The sequence below is a fragment of the Zingiber officinale genome, chromosome 9A (genome assembly GCF_018446385.1).
Source record: "Zingiber officinale cultivar Zhangliang chromosome 9A, Zo_v1.1, whole genome shotgun sequence".
Classification (NCBI taxonomy): domain Eukaryota; kingdom Viridiplantae; phylum Streptophyta; class Magnoliopsida; order Zingiberales; family Zingiberaceae; genus Zingiber; species Zingiber officinale.
The window spans coordinates 29,627,166-29,651,626 of NC_056002.1; the positions used below are offsets into that span (position 1 = coordinate 29,627,166).

The window sequence follows — 24,461 nt, forward strand, 5'->3', positions numbered from 1 at the left end:
CTTTAGGGATTTTGACACATAAGGTGCTTGTTAAAATGCCAATACATTTAAAGAAGAAGTAATTAAGATAAATCAGCTTATGAATCAGTATTTTACTTTTATCAGTGGCACTGTGCTGGAATCTTAGTTGTCCTTGGGTTGGGCTCCCATAGTCGTCCCTAGGTTTAGATAACCTAGTAAACCCTACTAGATTCAGGACTAGCTACCTCGGGTCTAGTTAGGGATGCGCGCATAGCAAGTACAGTTGTCGGGCTCATCAGTAACATGATTATTATTTTTATCTATTATGAAAAAAGTTTTCAAAACTTCACAAATCAGTTACGTGAATACAGTTCAGATTCAGCATTAGCCTAGCATCAGTTTAGCTCAGCTTATGTATCAGTTCAGTTAAACTTATTATTCTAAAGTATAAAAGTATAAGTTTTGAACAAGTGAAATAAGCTTTATATGTTTAGCATTTCAGCATGTCTTGTTTCTTTTGCTATTAGATGAGCCTGTGTAGTATTTCCTTTAAAGCATTCAGTTTTATATTTATTCTTATTCACATGCATATTCGAGTTTTGTGAGTTAGATAGCGCTTACTAAGTAATTTTGCTTATAGATGCATTTTCCTCTTACTGCAGATAAAGGAAAGGAAAAGCTATAGCAAAGGAAGGCGACAAGGAGGTGCGGATGAATGTGTGATGCCTGGACTATAGAAGCCTTAGGATTTAGTATAAGAATTTATTAAGATTGCCATGTATTTAGAATTCTTTCATTTAAATTGTTATGCACATTAGACCTATTATTTGAGTTGTATAACGGTTGCATGCATGTTCAAATTAATACATATATTTCAGCATGATTAGATTTATATATAGTTTTAGTTGTGTTCATATGCTGGAGTAGTATGTAGAGATAGTTGTTTATGTTTTCCGCTGCTATCAGTTGCATGTTTAGAGAGTTTTATGTATTGATATTCACATGTGTGCAATGTGAATTAAGATAAATTAGTAGTCCAGTAGCGCTCCACCCTCACAGACTAGTAGTTAGGAGGGTGGGGTGTTACAAAACTGGTTTACTACAACAATACAGTAAACCAGGATTTGTGTGCACAGTTCTATCACAACCTCGAGAAAGTTGATGATAGTACGTATTCCACCAGAGTCGGTGGAACAAACATCCAATTTACTCCCTCCCTGATTCGCACAAATTTAGAGCTTAGGGAGTCTACATGTACATTTCTATGCTACCCAGGTAGAGATCTACCATTCGGTGATCCCTACTCTCATATCACATTAGACACCATCTATATGCACTTTTTCTGGGAGGAGAGACCATTTGACCTGACTGAGTTCAGGTCAACTCTTCTTAGGGTTCAGGACTACATTATATACAGAGTCCTGACAGCATGCATCTTACCGATCACATCTCAGGACGTCACGAAGATGCGATCCTCTCACTCATTCTTTCTGTACGCCCTGAGTCAGCGTCTAGATATAGATATTACACTGCATATGTTCCACAACATCATACATGCATCTAATACAATCACATCAGGAGTAGTCCACATGCCCTACTGCCATATCTTGACTCAGATTTTTTCCACCCTTAGGATAGACACGGCCGTAGGGACATTTATCCCCCTTACACTATACGACGAGTTAGGACAGCGCAGTCTTCGGTTAGCCAGTATAGAGGTCACCGCTGAGGGGATTCTAGCCTGGAAGGGTCGGCCATAGCCAGTCGCTGCTCCTATTACTCCAGAGGCCGAGGATGCACCGGGCGAGGGAGAGTAGTGGCCCGACTTCTTAGCCGAGGAGTTTTTCGCAGATCCATTACCTTCCACCTCTGTCGGGCCCTCCACATCAGCCGGACCTTCGACTTCGGCACTACTTTCCGTCGAGGACAGACTCGCTCGGCTTGAGATTCAGTCCATTCAAACGCGACGGGTTGTTCTAGATAGCCATCGCTTCCTCCGATCCCTACGATCCGAGATAGTTACAGGATTCGCGTCTCTCTGGGGTGAGATACGTCGCCAGGGACAACCTGCACCCGAGCAGCCCCTCGCACCACCTCCAGCTGACGACCCCCCAGTTGATGATCCTGCTTTTTGACACTATCATTTCATGTACCTTCGATATTACACAAACACTTCCACTTTCTAGTCTGGTTGTACTAGTGCTTAGTAGAACTCAGTTACTCTACTTATTTCTACTTGCCAGTTTTATTTGCTTAATTCTACCAAATAGGAATATGTTGGGTAAAATAGATCTTGATTTTCAAATTTCCTACAATCTAACTTTAAAATTCTTGTTGATCTTCAAATCTGCTTAATTTTAAAATTATATTTTAAAAACTAGGAAAAATAATGTTTTCAAAATCCCAGTTTTCTTAGTTTTTTAAATTTGGACTTAGCCTAGGATCCTCCTCCTAGAAATCATGTTTCCCTAGTCTCAGCCAGAGCATCTCACAAGCACACTCGGCATAAATTGTTTGTGTTTGCAAAACTTAGAACGATGTGAGATGCATAGGGTTCAGCCCGGACTCCATAATGCTTATCTCTGTGCATCATAGTGAGTTTGGACGTTAAAAATCAACTTTACATTAATCAAGTTAAATCATCCAGCCCTAGTCAAATCTAACTAGATCTATTGACTTAACTTGACTAGCCAAGTGAAGGTTGTTGTCCTCTAGACAATCAGCTAGTAACTAGATGGTTAGACATGTGGCCAAAAACTTAAGTGCTTGATTTTAAATTTTTGTTACTCATGCTTAGACATTAGGGCTCTGATACTTTACTAAAAAAAAATTAATTTGCAATCTCTTTAACTCAGCTCATGCTTGGACATTAAGGTTTTAAGCTTATCAATCCTTCTTTGCCTTTAAGTATCTTGAAATTCTTTATTTGGTTAAATATTTTGTTAAATAGCCTTAACCCTTCTTAATTTTCTCTCTTTCCAAATTAGTATTCAAAAAACTTTTTTCAAAATTAAGAAAATATTTATGAACAAAACCTTTCGAATTTATTTTGAAAATTTAGCTAAGTATTTTTTCTGACAGATTTTCAAAATTTAACTAAGTATTTTTATAACAGATTTTCAAAATTTAGCTGAGACTTTCAAAGTATTTCAACTTACCTGAAGTATGCTTCAATATGTTTTTCAAATTTTACAACATATTTTTCAAAAAATTCAACTAAGTTTCAAAAATTGGCTAACATTATCTTTCAAAGTCAACATTTTATTAGCTTCTTAAACTCAGTTGAAAGAAAAATATATCTTTAGACCCTTATTTCACTTAGCTAAGAATTCTACAATTAATTCCAAAAAAGCTAAGTGTTATCAAAGTATCTTTATCCCTCTTTAAAGCCTAATGTTTATTTAATTCTCTATTTTTCTAACTATAAAATCTGTTTGAAAAGTTAGAATTATTCAAACTTGCTTATTTTTTATAAATGGCAAAGGGGGAGAGTAGGAAAATTCAAAGTAGGAAAATTCAAAAGTAAATTTATAAAAAGAGCCTTTATTAAGGGGGAGTCTTACAAAGTTTAAGTTAGTTTTAGCTTAACTATGCTTGCATTTAAATTTTTATTAACTTGCTTAAACTTTGAAAAATATTTATGCATCTATTTTACTTAACCTTGAATTTCACTTGCCATAATCAAAAAGGGAGAGATTGTTGATGCGGGAAGCATCCGACGATCGAACCGTTATTTTGATAATGGCAAAGGAATTCAAAGTTAAGATTATGTTGTTATCTAACAAGGTTCATGGAACTTACAGGAAAGTCCTAAGTGGTACTTAGGCAAAACTCCTAGCTGCGGTTAGGCAGGTGGAAAACCCTAGGGGGTGGTAACCCTAGGTCATAGGGGGCGATAATCCTATGCGGAAAGTCTTGGCGGGTCGAGGGCTTCAAGCAAAAGTCCTAGGGGTGGTAACCCTATGTGAAAAGTCCTAGTGTCGCGAACCAGGTGGAAGACTAGATGAGCCGGGAAGCGGGAGTCCAGCAAAAAATCCGGAAGCATCGAGCGCCGAGTAAAAATCCAGTTGATCTGGAGGATCGTACTGGCAACAGGTAAAACTCCTGAGTGGAGTAGGTGAGGACGCATTCCCCACAAAGGGAACAGTAGGCGTCGGGTCGACTTAGGACTTCCGGTCGGAAATCCGAAGTTAGACCCGGACAGTCCTAAGACTGTCAGAATATTATATTGATTAATATCTGTGCTAACTTGGTTTTGCAGGATGTGTTTGTAGAATAACATGTTTTGCAGGGCCAAAAAAAACTAGAGTTTAGCCTTGAATGAACAGTGTCCGAAGCGGCTTCATGGAGCTTGGAGGCGCCTCGGGTGCAAGCCGAAGCCAGCTATCCAGAGGAGCTGGAGGCGCCTCGGATGAAGCTAGAGGCGCTTTGGACCAAGGCTTGAAGGCTCCTTGAGGAGGCTTGAAGGCGCCTTAAACCAGACAAGGTGCGACCAGGTTTATGCTGATCCACCCGTGCGACTCGACGGCCTGGAGGCGCCTTGGACAGGCTTGGAGGCGCCTCCAGCACAGTATAAAAGAGGGGTTCGAGGCAGCACTAAAAATATCATCATCCAAGCGATCCTTCTGCGAAAAGATGCTAACGACACGATCCCGAAGTGCTGCGACAACCTCCCGACGACCCGGAGCTTCGTTTCTTCATCTCTTGTTGTCGGTATAAGATCATTATTTTAATTTAAGTTGTAATTGTTATTCTTGTAAACTTTATCGACTCTATAGTTGTTGCGCACCGAAAGCGGTCAATGACCGTAGGCCTTGGAGTATGAGTCGTCACAAGCTCCGAACCAAGTAAACGACCTGTGTTCGAGTTGTGTGTCTTTTATTTTCCGCTGCTTTATTACTCTTATTACTCGTCGAATTTTACGAAGTCGATTCTGAAACGCGAAATAGCCACGAGCATTATTCACCCCCTCTCCCGCGCTTCTCGATCCAACATGTTTAGACTATTAGTAATTTAAATTTTAAAAAATAACACGTTTAATATTTAAGGAAAGGATAAAACAGTGAAAAAATATATAATAAGAATAAACAATAAATCTGTTATATATATATATATAAATTTTTATTATACTTTAATAAAATAATCAATTGGGCTTACAAAAGTATAAAATATATTTATTAATTAAAATAGAAGTTTTTATTAAAAATTTGATCTTGCCCTAATTCCACCGCCGCCTGGAACTCGCCGCTCGTGTTTTCCACCGTCGTCATGCCCGCGCCAATGAGCTGCTCGATACGACCACGCTGAAGAGCACCTCCGACGCCGCTCTTCATTCTCCATTTCGAATAGCAGCAACACCGTCAAGACGATAAACGCTGAGAAGTCGAAACATTAGTCATCGAAACTTTGGCACGGCATGAGGCGTTCTCGTGCCGAAATGCTCGTTCCAATCGTTCCAGGTCCATTTCGACGAACCATGTATGCTCTCATACTTTCTGACACCCCAAATCGAGATGTAAGGAAGGAAAAGAAAATTTATTTCAATTTGTTCCCTCCTTCCATCCGAAAGATTTGCCTAGTTGACTTTTACAAACTCGATGTCCCAGGACTTGAGGCCCTCATCAAAGATCCCAGATCCAACAACATCCTTGAAGGAGGACTAGGAGACAATAGCATTGACATGCTACTTGCAATACTCAATCATCTTGGTGAGGATCTTGGAGGTGACGTTAGAGAGGGGGGTGTCGATGGCACAGTCATCTTCAATCATGTGTTTAATGGTCTACGACTCCATTACCACTACCTCGAACACCTCGTTGTCCGAGCTCCTCAGTATGATCATCCTCGCCATGCCTTCTACTATCCAAGAACAAAATCACATGAAAAAATTGAGGGAATAAGAGATCAATAAAGGAGAAAAAAGGCAAAAAAGCCATGGCATGGCATAGATGAAGTGAGGGGAGTCAAACATGATGACGTTGAGATTGATCAACAATTCCTGTGTCAAGGTCCCTATAGCCGTCATGACCGTTGAAGTTCACAACAAAAGAAAATGTAAATTATTTTTGTCTCTATATATATATTTAATTTTTATTACCCTCTCTATTAACCTTCTCTCCCTCCTAGGAGAATATAAATTTTACTTTCCCTTTCTTCCCATCCCTTTTTCTTCCATTAATGAGTCTTTCTTCATCCTATCCAAACATAAGCTTAGAGAGATGTTTGTTTGTCATCGCAAGATTAACTCATTTTTTAATTACTTGTTTTACCTTTAATTGTATCAAAGGTGTCACATGAAATCATGAATACTGAGTGAAGCAATGGTGAAGCCACGTTTATGACTACATGGGTTATAACCTAGGGACCCAATGGAAATGAGAAGGAGATTTATATGAAAGGAAAGAAAAAAGAAGTTAGAAAGAGAAGGTTAAATGGGCCATCTCATGGCCCATAATCCGGATAGATCATCCGAGTATATCACCTAGGCTTACTTCACCATTGAAGTGAAATATTACTTTCATTGCAAATAAAGGAATTCTAACTTGAGAAAATGATCTAAAAATTACTATAATGGTATTCCAAATAATATCACCTATTGAGTAATTCTAAAACATATTCAGAAGTCAAATTTATTTTATATATATATATATCATGTCCATTTAATCACATATCTATTACACCCTATAAATTACTACCCAAATTAATTATTAAATATAAATAAATTTTAGAAAATCTCTTTTTAAAAGAAATTTGAAAATGTTTTACTAAGAGGAAAATAAATAGGCATTCAATTGATGATTATGAAGCTACTTATTGAAGATAATAGATGATAGTACATAGTAGTCGGCACAGTCCAATTGTCCTTAATAAAGGAATTCACCAATCAACATCAATAAACTTCAAAGTGATTATCAAGAGTCATTGCCCAGGGCTCTTGATAATGACTCTTTGGTGGCATATCATCAAAAGAGTGAATATCTTTTTAATTTTTCAAATATCTAAAAATCAAGTTTCAACTTCGATAAATTAATAGATAAATTTTTCTTAATAGATAATTAACTTAAGAATTTTAAGTTAATGAGCCACCCACTACTAACACTTCCTAATTTATCCTGATTATCGGTGAAAAACCTCCATAGAATCGGACCAGCCAACCCAAAATTAATTAGCGTAAGATGGATAATGGATGTCAACTAAAAAAAATCATTATCAAGAGCTCCCATGGCTATGATGCGATAGTAGAAGGCAAGACAAGCTCCCTAGATAATAAAGGTTCAAATTTCACCCAAAGTACATTACACTTGCATAGTTTGAAAAACTTGTAACGCTAGGTTATACGTCGAAACCATTTGTACTTCTCGATTTACTCCAATAACCGATGACAAACTTTTGTAGGGTTGGGCAAATCACCCCCAAAATTAATTATCGTAAAAATTGAATGCCTAAATTACCAAAAAAAAAAAAGTCATTATCAAGAGACCTCCGAGGCTATAATGCAATGGTAAATGGTGGAATAAGCTTTCTAAATAACGAGAGTTCAAATCTCATCCAATACACATTACACCTGAGAAATTCAAATTATTTGTGATGCTAAGACGTCTACCAAGATCTATTTACACTTTCCGATTTACCTTGGTAGCCAATTAAAAACTCTTTCAAATTTAATCGGATCATAAAAGCTAGATACCTAGATTATTGAAAAAAAAAAGTCATTATCAAGAGGGAATAAATAGAGATGATAATGATGATCATCACACTTAGCCATAGGCACTCAATGAGTCCAATTATGTCTAACGGAGAACTCGGTGGTCACCATCAATGAACTCAGATTTCCTCTACATTGACTCCACCTGATTTTGAATGAATCAATTTCGGTGACTCGTCAACCAATCAGTTCCTCCTAGAACAACTTAACCTGTAAATGCATGACTACCAACTTTTAAGAACTGATTAACTCACAAAGTAATAGTTGAACCTGTTGCTTGTCCTAATGCTCAGTCTGATTCCTTGCCAAAAAGTACAAGCTTTCTAATCACTCTGCAAGAGATTAAAAAAAACTTGCAATTAAGCTATGAATTCCAGGGGAGATGAGCAAATTCAAATGAACTTCTGGACCACTATGCATAATAAAACAGGTTAAGGTAAACAAATCTGTGGAAAAAAATAAAATTAAATGTGGATCGCAAGAATGAAGATCTTCAAACTTAAGGCATCTAACTCTAACCATTTTCATCTATGTATCTGTTAAGATCATTAGATCAACAATAGTCTACAATACTTTTTTTACCTGTGAGCAATAGAGATCTCAAATGTACATGGACAATAGATGAAGAGTCAAGTCTCAAGTGATGACAATGATGTGAGAATATAATTAGCTAATCACACAGGAGTATCACTTTCGAATATTTTTAGTGCTTGCCTTTCCTTATCTTGATCAGTTGGTTGTTGAAAACTCTTTCAAAGAGAGACAAAGGCACCTGCCAAATGGGGTCCCAACCATCATGCAAGATCCAAAAGTTGTCCAATAACTGGATATTAAGATTGCTAGGTTGTCCTGCCAAACAGTTTGGACACAACCTAACTCAATTATTTTCCCTCATAGCTACTGCAATCCATTCATTGCCTTGCATGGTTAATGTTGATTTCGATATGGGAAAGATCAACTTCAAGTTAATGTATATGACTCACAGAAGGCAGGATCATCAATGCCCATACAGGATGCATGCATGTAGGATACTTCATGGAAAATGAATGTACAATATATCCACTTTTCTTAGCATAAATAAGCAACTTTGCAAGGAAAAGCATATTCTTGTTGAGAAATTATTTTTATCAAAGGATTACTCAATATTCATAATCTTGCAAGTTGGATTGATCTCATTTAATTGAAGGTCATACTTATCATGAACAATCTACCAACAGTAGGCATGAAAGGTTATACACTCAAATGTTAAGAGACGCTACTAAAAGTTTAAGGTATAAGCAAAGGGAAATTCATGCTTTTACATCCTTGCACTTCCCCCGAGCGGATAATTAGACTCGACTGGATTGCTCAAACTTAACATGTGTAATTGAATCAGGAGCATGCCTTTATGCAGTATTTGAACACAAAATCCAGTTTCGGAAGCAAAACACATTTATACTAATCAAGTCTGCAAATGATCGTCTATAGTATTTTGTCCTCAAAAGAAACCATTTCATGTAACAAGCCTATTCATCATTTACCTCAGCTTGTAGACGCCATCGCTACATAAAATACAAGAAGCAGAATTGGAAGAAAATTAACTGCAAAGTTATGCAAACACCAGAAGAGATATACTTACCTCTTCAAGATTTTCTACCTATAATCTGTTGCATTTGTTGTGCAATGTTCTCCTACATAGTGAGGTATAATAAAAATGGAAGTAACTAGTATTTAAATAAATTCTGGTTAATGAGAAATGGTTTATTTTGTAATACTGACTGCATTGTTCACTGCTTCAGCAGCTAGAACATCAGAACTTTTGCATAGCTCTCAATCAGTTCCATCCTCCCTGAAAGGGAACTTTCCAAGCTTCTTCGTACCTTGTTGACGCTTCACCGAGCACTAAAGACAGATTGTTTCAAAGCATGGGGACTTCAGAGAAAACACTCTAATACTATGTTATATTCAGTCATGGATCAACAATACTTTCTCTGAGGGAGAAAACTGAAGGATAAAAGGGATGGTAATGAATACCGATAAGAAGGTTCCCCAATGACTACAATTTTGTTTTCCAACTGGCATATTCATGCCAATATCCAAACCTATAAAGAAGAAACATTGTAAAGAAATATAAAAAAAAAATCACGCCATCAAGAGGTCATTGTGGTACGAAAGCTACTAAAGGAGAACAAAGAAAAAGCAGACCACTCTTTGATTTGAGCCTGAAGAAGATCGTATTGGGATAAAAGCTGCTTCTTGAGAGCAATGCCATCAGCCATCCTTTGAGGGAGCTGGTTAAATAGCATTCGGACCACGAGAAAATTGATCATAAAATCCGAAGTAACCAGCATTTAATATGCTCCAAAAAAATCAATTTAGGATTTAGAACACGGATGGAGGTTTGTGGAGGAGACTTGGATCCACTATAATTAAAGTCTACATGCTGAAGAATTGGATCATAACTTTGTCAATAACTCGTGTGTAATGTAATGTGAAGAAATGAAAAGCGCACACACTATAGATCACCATAATCCCATCTGAAGGGTGAACTTCTATTTCACTCAGAGAAATCACAAGTGCTTCAGCGAAGATCTCTAAGGCTTGATCAGCGACCTTATCGGCGGCGAACCGCCTGAGCAACTCCTTGCCTGGATTCGACTCCCCTACACCCCTCGGGTCGCAGCCTCTCCCTTCATAGCAAGCTCTGGCATTGACGGATGGTTAGGGTTAGGGCTCGGAGCAAAGAGAGGGAAGCTGCATCGACCGCGGAGGAGGAGGAGGAGGAGGAGGAGGAGGAGGAGACGATGGGTGGCGGAGATCTGAGGCTGTAAAGGGAGCAGGAGGAGAGGGTGGAGGCGGCGGGAAGAGGAACCAATTCAATTCAAATTGGTTCAGCACAAGCAAACCATAAGCTTTGGGCTCGACACAATCCGGCCCGGAGCGGCCCATTTGCGATAGATCATGCCGCGCCGGGGCGCTCCCATGACACCCTCTAAGCACGTGTGCAAATGGCAAGCACAGCGTAGTGAATTCGATATTTATACTCAATGGGTGCCCACTTAGTTAAATAAATGGATAAAAAGGGTAATATGATGCACGGAGCACCTATAAATATGTGATAATATGATACATAAAACTCCTGTCAATGTAACATTTTGAGAAAAAGTCAAATCATATTAGACCTATGTACTCAGCCTTATTCATTATTGTAAAAGAATATTTTCACTACTTAAATTCATGATATCAAAATTATACGATAATAATTTTCCCATTATGTTAAGAACATAGTACTCAATCTATTGTTATCACTAAAACTGAGTGAAAAGGTGTTGTCAGCATTTACAATAAATATGCGAGGGATCAAAGGCTATGGGATAAAGACGATGAGATCGTATTTATCTCTTCTTCTCTCATTTCTTCTCTCTCCTCTCCTTTTGTCATTGTAATAATGACATGACCTAGAGGTATTCGTAAGACTTCCGCTACAAATCGATCGGGATAACATTAAGAATTCAAATCCATCGAGCATCATGTTATCTTGAAAGCAAACATAACAATCATGAAACTCACTTAAACCCATATGTCCTAATTTTATCTCAAATGACATAGATACAGCAAGCCTAATCTATCTCCGAGTGAAAACATGGACGACTATTAGGATGAATTCCCTACTACCTCGATAGAGCCTAAAAGTTATTTGCTATCTATATTTTTCACAGTAATGAAATGGTTGTCCTCTTGATTCGGACAACAAACATCAATATCATCAATATTCCTCTACAATTGCACTGGGGTCCAAATTTTGTTTACTTCTCGACACATGAACACAAGCAAACGAAAAAAGAATGAGCGGTGGAATGCTAGGAGATGATCAAAATAAATAACTAAAATTTGATAAAGTGGTTTGAATCTTGGCAAAGTGTCATACAAAGTGATAAGAGGTTTCCATCATTTGTTGTCATATATACATTCGATGAGATGAAGGATCATGGCCCCCTCCAGGAGCTATCTTCCGAACCAAAGGTCTCGATCATTTTCTATTATGTAGGGTCACCATATTCTCTTAATAAAGTGAAAGAGACGAGTAAGCTAATATAATTGATAGGAGACAGAAGAGGAGATTCGTGAACGATTTCAATGCTATAAATTGTAACTCAAGTAGTCATCTTTATCGATGGTATTGAATAGATTAGATGTGTGTTATGATTTTGTCATCTATTTTTTTAACACAAACATCTATCATTATAAGGCGCTAAAACTACTCATTTGGGATAGGAAAATTAGATTAATATTATCGCTCTGCTTTTGTTTTGTTTGTTTTTGATTGATCTAAATTAACCCCCCTCTCCCCACCCCCCACCTTTTTTTTTTTTTTTACTTTTAAACATGCATTACTTCTGGAATTCGGATAAAAGATAAGACCCATATGGAACTTGTATATGATTGCATCAATAGAGCCTTATATAAACTTGAGTAAGATTAAACGAAAAGGGTGATAATTGAATAATGAAATTTCATATTCTAGAATCGAAGATAATGGTGCGACAGTTAGCTCTTACAACGAATAATTAAATGATTTAAGGTTTGCATCTTAGTTACGACACACTATAAGAAATTTTTTCCTCCAAGTAGATCAAAGAATGTTAACAATAGCTTCTATTAGTCTTTCCTGATTTATCTTGATAGCCGATAGAAACTTTTTATGAGATTGGATCAGTTATCTCTAAAATTAATCGGTTCGAAGAACTGGATATCTGAATTACCAATAAAAACATAATGGTGCAACGGTCTTAAATTTTCAACTTTTTAAAGATTGAATCACAACTTCGGTGAATTAATTGATAAATTTATTTTAATAAATAGTTTGTTGGATATTAGGGCTTAAATGGACCAATACGATTTTGAGGAGGAAAAATCGGAAGCCATCAATTGTTGAAAGTCGTAATTGACTTCAAAATTGAAATCTACGTTTCGCGTAGATAGATTTAGACTATTAATTTGCTCAAAACCGATTAAGGGTGAATGAGAAATTAATGTTCAAAGTCGGCCCAAAATAACGTTGGTTATTCATTAAGGAAATGCAAGGGAGAATAGTCCCACATCGGAAATTTCCGATGTGCATTCCTTACTTATTAATGATGTTGAGTTATTGGAGTTAACTCAGAAAAGTACCAGGTACTCTTTGCTCAGGGGCGAGCAGGTGCTCGCACCTGTGAGCCCGCCACCCGCCACGTGCGCAATGGGCGCTTTGTAGGCGCACTTCGCATCGTCGCGAGGAGCATTGAGGAGCTTAAATTTATGCTCCAGGTGACATTGCAGTGCCTACATGGCACTCGGGTGACGTGTCAGGCTAGTACCTGACATGGCAGTGCCTATGTGGCATCCTCGTGGGCAAAGGGAGATGACTGGACAGTTGGTTGGGCGAACGGATGGCAGCCGTTGATCAACGTTGATCAAAGAAGTATGGTGGATCGCTTGTGATGCGATCTAGAGCGTTGGATCACAATGAGTCACGATCTGACGGCTTGGGATGAGACATGATCTGAAGCATCGGATCAATGGATCCAGATCCGATGGCTGATAGATCTGAGGGTCACAACTCTTAGATCTGATGGATGAGATTAAAGGGGCTATGTGAAGGGTTATAACTCTTCAGTCCGGACGGCCCAGATTAATCCACCCAAAGGTCACACCCCTCCCTAAAGCCTCTTCCTTCTGTATAAATAGAACCCTCCAGATTGGAATCAAATCACTCAACTTAATCTTCTCTTCCTCAAGTATTCACTCACTCATCTCGTGCATTCAAGAGTCCAAGAAGCCTACGAGAAGGTTCGCTGGTCTCGGAAGTCGGAGTGCTACGATTCCGAGACGATTGTTGTCGTTGTATCTTGGGAACGAATTGCAACAATCCGTTAAGCACCGTAGCGGAGCAATATCGTTTACGGAGATAGTGTCGAACACTAGCCTCGACGATCAGTTTGCATACTCCGGAATTTACCGGAGTCAACAGTCGTAAACGATATTCCGTACAAACTGATATGGATACCAACGACGTTCCAACCGCCATTCCGACCGCTGTTCCGACGGCCGTTCCGACATCCATTCCGTACGGAGAAAAGCTGGAGAAATTCACCGGAGCCGACTTCAAAAGATGGCAGCAGAAGATGCTGTTCTACTTAACAACGCTAAACCTTGTACGGTTTTTGCGTGAAGACCCGCCAGTCGCTACGGACGGTAGCAAGGCTGCTTGCGATACGTGGACGCACGGAGATTTTCTGTGTCGCAACTACATTCTCAACGCCTTGGACAACACGTTGTATAACGTGTATTGTTCATTGGAGACAGTGAAATCTTTGTGGGAATCGCTTGAGAAGAAATACAAGACCGAAAATGCCGGACTGAAGAAATTCATCGTCGGCCGGTTTCTGGATTTCAAGATGGTGGACTCAAAGAGCGTCTCATCTCAAGTCCAAGATATGCAATTAATACTGCATGATCTGGACGCCGAAGGAATGAAGCTGAACGAGTCATTCGCAGTTGCTGCGGTAATTGAGAAGCTCCCTCCGTCATGGAAGGATTTCAAGAATTACCTAAAGCACAAGCAAAAGGAGATAGGGCTGCAAGACCTGATCCTGAGGCTACGAATAGAGGAGGATAATCGAAAGTTATCCGACTGCAGAGGAACCAAGCGGACTATAGACGATATGTCCAACCTGGTCGAGCCGAACGCTAAAAAGCCGAAACAGTTCAAGAAGAAGGCACAAGCAAAGAAGTTCAAGGGATCCTGCTACAACTGTGGAAAGGCAGGACACCTGTCCAAGGACTGCAGACGCCCGAAGAAGCCAACCAAGGGGCCAAAGGATGCTGCGAACCACGTCGCAACCTCTCTTGAGGACTTGGATCTCACTGCGGTTGTATTTGAAGCCAACTTGGTGGATACCAACCCGAAGCAGTGGTTCATTGATACTGGAGCAACTCGTCATATCTGTTCCGATAAGGCGATGTTCTCCAAGTATACTCCGATAAATGGCAGGAAGCTCTATATGGATAATTCCACGACGTCGCCAATTGTCGGACTCGGAAAAGTTATTCTGAAGATGACATCCGGAAAGGAGCTAACACTCATTGATGTACTCCATGTTCCCGACATCAGTAAGAACCTAGTTTCTGGAGCGGCACTAGTTAAGGCCGGATTTAGGCTAGTGTTCCAGTCAGACAACTTTGTACTTACGAAGAATAATATCTTCGTAGGAAAGGGGTACCTAGAAAAGGGTCTATTCAAAATGGTTGTAATGCCTGTACTCCGAAATATTGATGGTAATAAAATAAATGCTTCCAGCTATGTTGTTGAGTGTTTTAATTTGTGGCATGATCGACTCGGACATGTGCATAATAATACTCTTAAACGTCTCGTTATATTAAATTTATTACCAAACGTCAATGTTGACGGAACACACAAATGTGAAGTGTGCGTGGAAGCAAAAATGACGAAACTACCTTTTCATTCGGTGGAAAGGTCAACGACTCCTCTAGAGTTAATACATAGTGATCTATGCGACTTGAAATTTGTGCAAACTAGAGGAGGTAAAAAGTATTTTATTACTTTTATCGATGACTGCACAAAATTCTGTTATGTCTTTCTTTTAAGAAGTAAAGACGAAGCCCTAGAGGCATTTAGAACTTATAAAAAAAAAGTTGAAAATCAACTTGACAAACGAATTAAAATAATTCGTAGCGATAGAGGTGGAGAATATGGTGCACCGTTTAATGAATTTTGTTCAGAATCTGGCATTATTCATCAAACAACGGCACCTTACTCACCTCAATCGAACGGTGTTGCCGAACGTAAAAATCGGACACTAAAAGAGATGATGAATGCCTTGTTGATAAATTCAGGCTTACCTCAAAACTTGTGGGGGGAAGCAATATTATCGGCAAATCACATTCTCAACAAAATCCCTCATAAGAAAAGTGATAAAACTCCTTATGAACTATGGAAAGGTCGCGAGCCATCGTACAAATACCTGAAAGTGTGGGGGTGCTTGGCAAAGGTCAAGTACCTAAACCAAAGCAAGTAAAGATCGGACCTAAAACGCTTCGATGCGGTATTTGTCGGATATGCCCATAATAGTAGTGCATATCGTTTCCTAGTTCACAAATCGGACATTCACGATATTCATGTGGGAACAACCATAGAATCTCGGAATGCAATATTCTTTGAAAACGTATTCCCAAATAAGAAGGGAAATGTTGAAAATGATAACAACGGAAGTTCAAACGAGAATGTCGTTACCGAACTTAGCTGTTATAAAAGAACTATTGACGATCAAAACAAAGAGCCACGTCGTAGCAAACGGGCTAGAGTTGAGAAATCGTTCGGGCCAGATTTCATGACTTTCATGTCAGAAATGGAACCAAGAACATTAAGTGAGGCTCTCTCTAGTCCCGATGCTCCAATGTGGAAAGAAGCTGTCAATAGTGAGATTGAGTCTATCATGAATAATCATACTTGGGAATTAGTAGACCTTCCTTCTGGTAATAAACCATTAGGTTGTAAGTGGATACTAAAACGTAAGTATAAAGCTGATGGATCAATTGACAAGTATAAGGTCAGACTTGTAGCCAAAGGGTACAAGCAAGAGGAAGGCCTTAATTACTTCGACACCTACTCACCAGTGACAAGGATTACGTCCATACGAGTGCTAATAGCCATTGCAGCACTGTATGACCTTGAAATACATCAAATGGATGTTAAGACTGCGTTCTTAAATGGTGAGTTGGAAGAAGAAATTTATATGGAGCAACCCGAAGGGTTCATAGCTCCAAGAAATGAGAAAAAGGTGTGTCGACTTGTTAAGTCGTTATACGGACTTAAGCAAGCGCCTAAACAATGGCACGAAAAATTTGACAAAGTAATGCTGTCAAACGAATTCAGAATAAATGAATGTGACAAATGCATTTATGTCAAAGACACACCCAAAGGCTATATAATCGTCTGTCATACGTAGACGACATGCTAATAATGGGCGTAATCATGATGTAATCATGACTACAAAGAAAATGTTGACCAAAAATTTCGATATGAAAGATATGGGTCAAGCGGATGTTATATTGGGAATTAAAATTCTCGGGACATCGAAGGGATAGTTCTAACACAATCCCATTATATAGAATCGATTGAAAAGATTCAATACGTACGATCTTTCTACAGTAAAACACCTATGGATCTAAGTCAACACTTAGCGAAAAACCATGGTGAGACCATATCGCAGCTGGAATACTCTCGGATAATAGGCCGTTTGATGTATCTTACAAACTGCACACGTCCGGATATTGCCTGTACGGTCAACAAGCTGAGTTGTTTCACCAATAATCCAAACGACACCCATTGGAAAGCATTGATGCGGTTCTTAGATATTTGAAATATACTATGAACTATGGATTACATTATGGAAAATATCCCGCTGTGCTGGAGGGATATTGTGATGCTAATTGGATATCAGATACAAAAGACTCCAAATCCACTAGTGGATATGTTTTCACGATCGATGGGGGAGTAGTATCTTGGAAATCCACTAAGCAGACGTGCATTGCTCGGTCAACTATGGAATCCGAGTTTATAGCACTAGACAAAGCAGCTGAGGAAGCTGAATGACTGCGAAATTTCTTGGAAGATATTCCGAGCTGGACGAAACATGTGCTTGCCGTACTGATCCACTGTGATAGTCAATCGGTAATTGGAAGGGCACAGAGTAATATGTACAATGGGAAGTCATGACATATACGTCATAGACATAATACCATTAGGCAGTTGATCTCGAATGGAGTGATTGCAATCGACTATGTTAAGTCCAAAGATAATTTGGCAGATCCTCTTACGAAAGGGTTGAGTCGAGATCAAGTATACTGCTCATCAAGAGGAATGAGATTAAAAATCTACAACTAAAAAACGACTGTAGCGGTAACCCAACCTTGTTGACTGGAGATCCCAAGATCTTGGTTCAATGGGACAACGAAATTACAGAAGTTGTGTTACAGCACATGAGATATTTTATCTCTATCCCAATCCTAGGATGAATTTGTGCTGTCCTACCTCATGTAGTGAGGTAAAGCTTATGCTTTTAGTGACTTCTATACCTTATAAGGTGGAGTATGGTAGGATACTCCTGATAGAAGTGTCACCTATATGAGTGTGAAGACAGGCCGCTTTAATGAAACCCTCATGAATCCAAGATGGCGTCCATGGTCGAAACGGAACCAACCATGAGAACCTAAAGTAGGTGAGATAGGTCTCTGTGTGGATGTTATTGTCTTAGTATACACAAACAGCTGAGCAGTTCAAGACATCACGTTCACTGCGCAGCCTAGTATACTCGATAGCATTCCACTACGGAAGGTTCAAAGCCACAAGCTACCTCTCCCGATGCAGTGACTTATCGATTGGACTCTTGTAAAGTGTCAGCATGCATACAAGCATTACATTAATTTCCATTCATGTGGGGGATTGTTGGATATTGGGGCCTAAATGGACCAATACGATTTTGAGGAGGAAAAATCGGAAGCCATCAATTGTTGAAAGTCGTAATTGACTTCAAAATTGAAATCTACATTTCGCGTAGATAGATTTAGACTATTAATTTGCTCAAAACCGATTAAGGGTGAATGAGAAATTAATGTTCAAAGTCGGCCCAAAATAACGTTGGTTATTCATTAAGGAAATGCAAGGGAGAATAGTCCCACATCGGAAATTTCCGATGTGCATTCCTTACTTATTAATGATGTTGAGTTATTGGAGTTAACTCAGAAAAGTACCAGGTACTCTCTGCTCAGGGGCGAGCAGGTGCTCGCACCTGTGAGCCCGCCACGTGCGCACGTGCGCACGTGCGCACGTGCGCACGTGCGCAATGGGCGCTTTGTAGGCGCACTTTTTATGCTTCAGGTGACATTGCAGTGCCTACATGGCACTCGGGTGATGTGTCAGGCTAGTACCTGACATGGCAGTGCCTATGTGGCATCCTCGTGGGCAAAGGGAGATGACTGGACAGTTGGTTGGGCGAACGGATGGCAGCCGTTGATCAACGTTGATCAAAGAAGTATGGTGGATCGCTTGTGATGCGATCTAGAGCGTTGGATCACAATGAGTCACGATCTGACGGCTTGGGATGAGACATGATCTGAAGTATCGGATCAATGGATCCAGATCCGATGGCTGATAGATCTGAGGGTCACAACTCTTAGATCTGATGGATGAGATTAAAGGGGTTATGTGAAGGGTTATAACTCTTCAGTCTGGACGGCCCAGATTAATCCACCCAAAGGTCACACCCCTCCCTAAAGCCTCTTCCTTCTGTATAAATAGAACCCTCCAGATTGGAATCAAATCACTCAACTTAATCTTCTCTTCCTCAAGTATTCACTCACTCATCTCGTGCATTCAAGAGTCCAAGAAGCCTACGAGAAGGTTCGCTGGTCTCGGAAGTCGGAGTGCTACGATTCCGAGACGATTGTCGTCGTTGTATCTTGGGAACGAATTGCAACAATCCGTTAAGCACGGTAGCGGAGCAATATCGTTTACGGAGATAGTGTCGAACACTAGCCTCGACGATCAGTTTGCATACTCCGGAATTTACCGGAGTCAACATAGTTGACATAAAAATACAAGGTTGATGGATTACCGTTGCAAGCGCTTCTCGATTTTTCCGATAAAAAAAAAAATTGAACTGACCATCCCTAAAATTAATACATGAAATACCTGTACCAATAAAAAAACAAACATAAGCCTAATTTATCTATCTATATTACTTTCCATCAGCACTTCTAAGCATCAATTTATCATTCTTTTTGTCTTTTCCATTTTTTTCCTTGTATATACTAGAACTCATCGTCTTGTCTCTTCCATTTCCATCATGAGCAACAAAAAAAAAAATGATGGCTTTAATTCAATATTAAGAAGATGCATAGGAGGCTTATTGTAGTCCATAATTTATTTTTGACAAAAGTTAAAGGGACACCTATGTTTTTACCAAATCATCATAATGATGTCGGATATTGATTTTTATCAAAAGAGTATTCCATCTTTCTGTAAAATAATATAATTATCTTTTAGTATTATTCTAATTATTATCTTACCTATATCTCAGCATAAATCAAATGTATTATAGTAGTTACAAAATCGTAGATATGAATCATAGCTGTTACAACATGAAATATTTTTTAAAAAAACTAAAATTGTTTAAAACCTCTGAAAAACCTTTAAATGATATTTTTAGGCCCGAAATCAGGTTGTTATGAGTTCCACCTAATAATTAATTGTAGATATTTAAATTAGTTTCGATTTGATATATTACGTATTCGTAGTTCAAGTAGAGTAAAAAATTATAATCCTTTAAAATTTAAGATTTAACATTAACGTTGTAGTAGCTAGAAAAACATAATTGCTATAATTGTATAGCAGCTACTAAATCATAGCTGTTTAAATTGTATGACAATTCAATTATAGCAGTTATAAAATCGTAATTGTTATTTTGTAAATGTTATACAGTTGTTACAGTTACAATTTTATATCTGCTATAATATGAATATTAACTCCTAAATTTTGAGAAACTATAACTTTTGATTCATGTTGAATTAAGAGACACAATATATCAAATCGAAATTTCAAAGATCTATAACCAGTAGTAGGGTGGAACTCATAACGACCCAGTTTCAGACTCAAAAAATATCTTTTAAATAATTCTTTTTGAAACTTTAAACAATGTCTTAAATTATTTTTCATGTGATAACAGCTATAAAATCATAGTTGTTATAACTATATAGGTGCCCAATTTAAGAGGCAGGATAAGAAGTATAATTATATCATTTTATAGGGCTGAGAGATTCTTTTAATTAAAAAAAAAACATCAACTTAGGGCATCCTTGTGCTGATTTGGTAAAAAAAAATGTTTTCTGTTTACCCTTTTTGTTTTTATAAAATGTCTTTTTTTTCATACTCGACCATTGTGAGTTTATAAATACTTTGCCCTTTTAACACTCCAAAATGAGCGATGTGGATAAAGAGGAAAACTTCAAGGGGTTAAAATGAAAATTTTCTACTAAAGTAGAGATATGTTTGTTTAATTATAGTGAACAAAAGTATGATTTTAAATTTATTATAAAAATTAAAAGTTTGAATCACATTTAACAATTATGATGTGACGTGGATCAATTCATTTTTATTTACTTATGAAGAAAATAAACAATTTAAAATGAAGGACTAACATACAAGAACTCCATAGAGAGTCTCTTGTTTATGTATTTTTAACGTCTCAACCATCAATGTTAAAATAAGATAGTTGCCTTTGAGCACATTTATTCAATATTATTATTTTCTATAATAAGTATTAAATTTTCACTCAATCGATTAATTATACAAATAGGATAAATTTATATTATAATAATTATAAAATCATAATTGCTATCGTAATTATTATTAGATACTTTGGAAGCAAGAGGAAGATGATTAATTCCAATTGCTTCGTTAATAATGATTTATAGCGAAAACTTGAAACAAATATTAACACCTATGATTTTACTTAATGTTCACCTCCTTAGGTGACTAATCTAATGACTCACTCTCCATACAATTTCATCCATTATGAAATCTACTCCTTTTCGAAAATAATCGGGATAGAGAAGCCTCGTATAAGCTCACACCAAGAAAAATACAACAAGAACAAGGAAATGAATACACAAATACAATGAGAACCTTGATTGTTTTATTCTTACTTGGAAACACTTCTTGTAGACTCAGAAGTGCAACAATACTTCACCCTTAATCGTCCAAAAACTAACGGTGAAGAGCGGGGAAGAAGAAGTGATTCGAATCCTTGCGAAAACGCCTTTTATCCATGATCTAGGGTTTCCAATCGATTGGTCTTACTCCTAATTAATTGTCATGTCGGATTCGTTTGTTCAAACTTGTAACGATTCTTTTCTATTTCTCCCAATCGATTACCTAATTGATTACGTAGCTTCAATCGATTACCTGATCAATTCAGAAGCTCATTGTTTGCTCATGAACTCTTCCAATTAATTACCCAATCAATTATATAGCTTCAATCAATCATCTAATCGATTTAGAAACTCAATGTTCACTCATGAACTCTCCTAATCGATTACCCAATTGATTGGGGAAGATTTTGATCGATTACCCAATCGATCAAAACACTTTCTGTACTGTGATTCATGAACCAATTAATTACCTGATTGATTGACACACAAATTGATTACCTAATCGATTAGTAAGCAGTAAAATGTGTAAAGCTCTAAACGAGCTTCATTTCACATTTGAGATCACCTCATTCCGATATCCGAGTTAAAAGGTATGACCTTCGGAAGTTTGCTATGTCAAAACTTCCTCGTTTCATGTCAACTCCCTATTGGCCTTACGATCGTCAAGTGTCTCGTCAACCTTTGACCCACTTGGACTTTCTCTTTACCAACTTTTCGTTGGACTTTCCATCACTAAGTGTGATCCTTCATGACTCACTTGGATTTTTCTTTTGCCTAATCTTAATTAAGACTTGCCTTTGCCAATGTGCGGTCCTCCTTTGCCTAACCGTAGTTAGAACTTTACCTTTACCAGGTGCAGTCCTCCTTTGCTTAACCGCAGTTAGAGCTTTACCTTTGCCTGTTAGAGTGTATATTGAAAGCCTAAGCTTTTGTAAACATTTATTATGAATAAAGAATCATATTTGGTTAAATTATCTACATTTGTTTGTAGTTGTTCAATTAATTTATATTGTAGATAACATAGTATGTGGTGTCACATACAGAAGATAATGTTATCAGTACCTTATAAATTATAAACAGTAGCTCACGACCAAAATGGAAAGGAACAAACCATTGGTAGGTCGTAGTGTAATTAGGAATTAGTTTATCTTAACTAAATAATTACACTAGTACACTTAGAGTGTATTGAGTAGGACCATTAGAGGTCGTTTCTTTTATACTAACTTTATAAAGAAACAAAGACCTCAGTTATTATGGAAGTGTGTGCTCTTAATCCTAATATAATAACAAGCACATATATTTGATATTTATTTCTTTAATTTATCAATGGGTGAGATTTAATTCGATAAATGAATAAGCCCGATAAGTTGGGAAATGATATCACTTATAGTGTGTGTTGTTGATTATAGAAGGAAACTGTTCCTAGTATCTAGGTTGATAATGTCCCCAAGATGAGCTCATAAGGATTGTCATGTTAAACCCTGCAGGTGGACTTAGTCCAACATGACGATAAGGTTGAGTGGTACTATTCTTGGATTAAGATATTAATTAAATGAGTTATCAATAACTCACTTAATTAGTGGACATTCGACATCTTAAACACAGGGAGACTAACACACTCATAATAAGAAGGAGCCCAAAAATGTAATTTGGGATTGGTGCGGTAGTTTAATAATAGTTCTCTAGTGGAATGAATTATTATTGATAAAATTAAGTTGTGTGTTCAGGGCGAACACGGGATGCTTAATTTTATCGGGAGACCAAAACCAATTCCTCCTCTCGGTCCCTATCGTAGCCTCTTATTTATAGAGTACTATACCCACCTATACCCACCTTCGTACCCATGATGTAGGGGTCGGCCAAGCTAGCTTGTGGTTCAAGCTAGGGCCGGCCAAGCCTTGGTTCATGGATGACCGGCCCTAGCTTGAACCCAAGCTTAGGTGGCCAGCCCCCATTAAATTTAAAAGAATTTTAATTTTAAAATTTTCTTATGTGGAAGATATAATTTATTGGAGAGAATAAAATTAAAATATCTCTTCTACAAAAGATTAAGAAAAGAGATTAGATCTCTTTCCTTATTTGCAGAGAGGAAAGATATTTTATTTTTTCTCTTGGTAAATTATTCACATGTTGAAAAATTAAAATTATAGAATTTTTTTTTTATCAACCATGAAGGGATTTTAAAAGGAAATTTTATTTTTTAAAAATTTCCGAAGACAAATAAGGAATTTTTAATTGTTGATTAAAAATTGTCTTGTTTACTCTCCATGAGGTGGCCGACCATATACAATTGATTAGGAAATTTCATTTAATTTTTCTTAATTAATTGTTATCAAAGAAAGTTAAGGAAATTTTATTGTAATTAAATTTCCTTATTTACCAAAACTAAGGAATATAAAAGAGGGGGTTGGGGTGCCTTCATGAAAAACAACCTCTATTATTCTTCTCCCTCTTTTCTTCCTTGGTGTGGTCGGCCATCCTCTCTCCCTCTCTTCCTCTTTGTGGTGGCCGAAACTCTTCCTTGCTTGGAGTTTTTTTTTTGTGGTCGGATACTACTTGGAGAAGAATAAGAAGAAGGAGAGAAAGCTTGCATCCCTTAGAGCATAGTTGGTGGAAAAAGTTCTTCATCCTTGGATTTTGGTGCTTGGCCGAAACTTGAAGGAAGAAGAAGAAGGTGCTAGGTGGTCCTCATCTTGGAAGATCGTTGCCCACACAACGTCCGAGGTTAGAAGAGGAATACGGTAGAAGATCAAGAGGTCTTTCTAAAAGGTATAACTAGTATTTTTCCTTTCCACATCATACTAGTTATTTTTGGAAATAATACCAAATACAAGAGGCATACGATTCTAGTATTTCGAATTTGTTTTCAATGTTGTGTTCTTTTGTTTTTTCTTTTCCTTGTGATTTGATTATTCTTTTCGGTTGACCTAAAGTTATTTAAGGAAATTAAATATTAACTTTCCTTAAAAGGCTTTGTCTAGTCGGTGGTGGTTGTTCCCATATCCAAGAAGGTCATGTGCCTCGCCACGTCAGTACTGGGAGCCAA

The 24,461-nt window shown here is 37.8% G+C and overlaps 1 long non-coding RNA gene across 6 annotated transcripts; it reads right to left on the reverse strand.

Moving 5' to 3' along the window:
- Window positions 1-7,467: 7,467 nt before the first annotated feature.
- LOC122021963 lies at window positions 7,468-10,535 on the reverse strand. 6 transcript variants are annotated; one of them, XR_006122726.1, is made up of 6 exons: window positions 9,851-10,534; window positions 9,680-9,747; window positions 9,425-9,547; window positions 9,285-9,336; window positions 7,937-9,207; window positions 7,468-7,861 (listed from the first exon to the last, which is right to left on the reverse strand). It is a non-coding gene; the product is annotated as an uncharacterized LOC122021963 (long non-coding RNA). The 6 variants fall into 6 exon arrangements; XR_006122725.1 differs by having other exon boundaries at window positions 9,285-9,547; window positions 9,851-10,535; XR_006122723.1 differs by having other exon boundaries at window positions 7,937-9,547; window positions 9,851-9,936; window positions 10,172-10,534.
- Between the last annotated feature and the right edge of the window lie 13,926 nt (window positions 10,536-24,461).